This window comes from Etheostoma cragini, chromosome 17 (genome assembly GCF_013103735.1).
Source record: "Etheostoma cragini isolate CJK2018 chromosome 17, CSU_Ecrag_1.0, whole genome shotgun sequence".
NCBI lineage: Eukaryota > Metazoa > Chordata > Actinopteri > Perciformes > Percidae > Etheostoma > Etheostoma cragini.
Window position 1 is genome coordinate 13079861 of NC_048423.1, and position 2504 is coordinate 13082364.

The 2504-nt window shown below is 36.9% G+C and overlaps 1 long non-coding RNA gene across 1 annotated transcript in view; it reads right to left on the bottom strand.

The window, feature by feature from the left end:
- LOC117960269 overlaps nucleotides 1-1626 on the bottom strand; it is a 4048-nt gene extending 2422 nt beyond the window's left edge. The window contains exon 1 of the long non-coding RNA XR_004660107.1: nucleotides 1501-1626. This is a non-coding gene — a long non-coding RNA (uncharacterized LOC117960269). The remainder of the gene's footprint in view (nucleotides 1-1500) is intronic.
- Between the last annotated feature and the right edge of the window lie 878 nt (nucleotides 1627-2504).

Here is a 2504-nt window from a genome sequence, read left to right on the forward strand (position 1 = left end):
TAATTATCTGACTTTCTCTGACTTTCTCTGTATTAATTATCTGACTTTCTCTGTATTAATTATCTGACTTTCTCTGACGTTCTCTGTATTAATTATCTGACTTTCTCTGTATTAATTATCTGACTTTCTCTGTTATAATTATCTGACTTTCTCTGACTTTCTCTGTGTTAATTATCTGACTTTCTCTGTATTAATTATCTGACTTTCTCTGTATTAATTATCTGACTTTCTCTGTTATAATTATCTGACTTTCTCTGTATTAATTATCTGACTTTCTCTGTGTTAATTATCTGACTTTCTCTGTTATAATTATCTGACTTTCTCTGTATTAATTATCTGACTTTCTCTGTTATAATTATCTGACTTTCTCTGTTATAATTATCTGACTTTCTCTGACTTTCTCTGTAAACTTGAGACTACCTTTCACACTAAATAGTCAATGTTAGTGCTATCCTTCGTGATCACCTCAGTGTCACTACCTTTCACAACTCTATTTTTAGAGACGTTACTTTTCGTCTCTGACATAGCATTCGGGGAAAGAAGGAAAACGTGCTCTGGTTCTTTAAACCATTCAGAATTATCATGGGCGGGGTTAAGGTCGGTACAGAGCTGCAAAATAGTTGTGCATGACAAAATTCTGATTGGACAGGTTGTCTAGCTAGCTGTCTGAATTTCCCAGTAGAGATCAGAGGAGCAGTCAACAATAGTCCTCGTCAATCCACCAAATTTAAAATTCCAACACAAAGAAAGTGGAAGGAAACGGAAAATATATACATCCGTTGGAATTTCCTGCACCACCAGAGCAACCTGGGGAGTGGAACGTCAAGGACATATAAGGTTTCAAGTGTGTGTGTCTGAACTGCCAGCCTAGCTAACCAATCAGTGTTGGGTGAGAAGCAACTGGCAGCTACAAGTGGTGTTTAGGTGTGACGGTGGTTTAAAACAACTACAAACGCGATAGACAGATGGTTGACTCAATCACCTGCCAGGTGTTGTGTGAAAGCGTTCCTAACTGTTCCCAATGACGGCTTCTCGGATGGTTTTGTGTAACAAAGCTTCAGGTTAGAATGGGTCTTCTTCTGAGCGAAAGAAATATGATCTTCTCTCCTAAAAATTACGTTCCACATAAATAAACTAAACTGCATTTTCAATTACATTTTAAGGGAAGCTTAATTTAACCTGGATTCCGTTTGTTTCACTAAAACGTTTCTAATCAAAGTCCTCGTAGGGACGGGTTCGGGTGGATGGGGATGGTTACTCAGGACTTTCTGTTTATGTCCTGTCCGGAACCGTAAGTCAACTTTGATGTACTCAACTTACGTCCACCATTGTAACATACTTACTTACACAGCTTAAGTTACGTAACAAATTACTTGAACCCAAACAATAATCTTTTCCTTAACCTAACTAAGTAGTTTTGTAAATTAATTACTTCAACCACGTATTTAAAAGAATGGCCGTATATTTACACTGGAATCCAGGATATGTCAAACTGTAAACTCTTCTTGCATTAAAGCTCCCGTCCTCCAGAGAGTGTCCAGATTACAGCAAAGGATCTGCTGCTCACCAAATTTCAGACTTTCTAGTACAGCAATTTTGGGATGTTGGTATCCATGGCAACAAGCAGAGGGGGCCAGTCAGATCCCACTCCTTTTTTTCTATTTCCCCATACCCTTGAAAACACACATTTCACTTAGAATCAAAGTACATCATAAATGTGTAGCTCGACAACTTGATGTGACAGACTTTATAAAAGTATTGAAGTGTGAGGGGTTGTGGAGAGCAATTTATTGTGTCTTCTGCTGTAACGCTCTCCCGCTGCTCTCTCATGTTTATCAGATTTACTTTGACTTTCAAGTTTTTGTCAACATTTTCATCTCTCTTTCATTCTAGTTTGCGGCAGTAGCAGTGTCTTCTGTGGAGATTTTTTTATTTTAATCATTTGACTTTCTCACTTCATTCCAGCTATTTTCTACAGATTAATTCATCATGACTCATCAACACATAAACGCAACACTGTGCATATAAAACAAAGGATATAAGTAGGACACATTTGTCTCGTTGCCCTTGGAGACTGTGGAAATGTTCACAGCAAGGATTACATTGTACTTTTTTATAAGACCTGAATGAGTCAGTGTTTATGAACAAGCCTTAACTGACTGGTATGAACAATGGTATGAAAAAAGAAAGAAGCTAACATGCTCATTCAGCATTTGCTGACTTGTACATTTTACACCAACACCCAGATGGTAACAGCCATGTGGTCATAAGTAAAAGAGTGAATCTTGTGTTTTTCTATAAATTGCACTTAAATAAAGGCAAAATGATCTAATGAACAATCAAATCTGATGATAGCAAGAATCTGTAATTTAGGGTGACTAAATGGTAATATATTTACCATGCACACATTCACTTTACCCCTAAATACTAATTCATCACTCAACAAAGTATCGGTAATTTAACAGTACATGTTTTCTTACCATGTGTTATCTAATTATCTACTA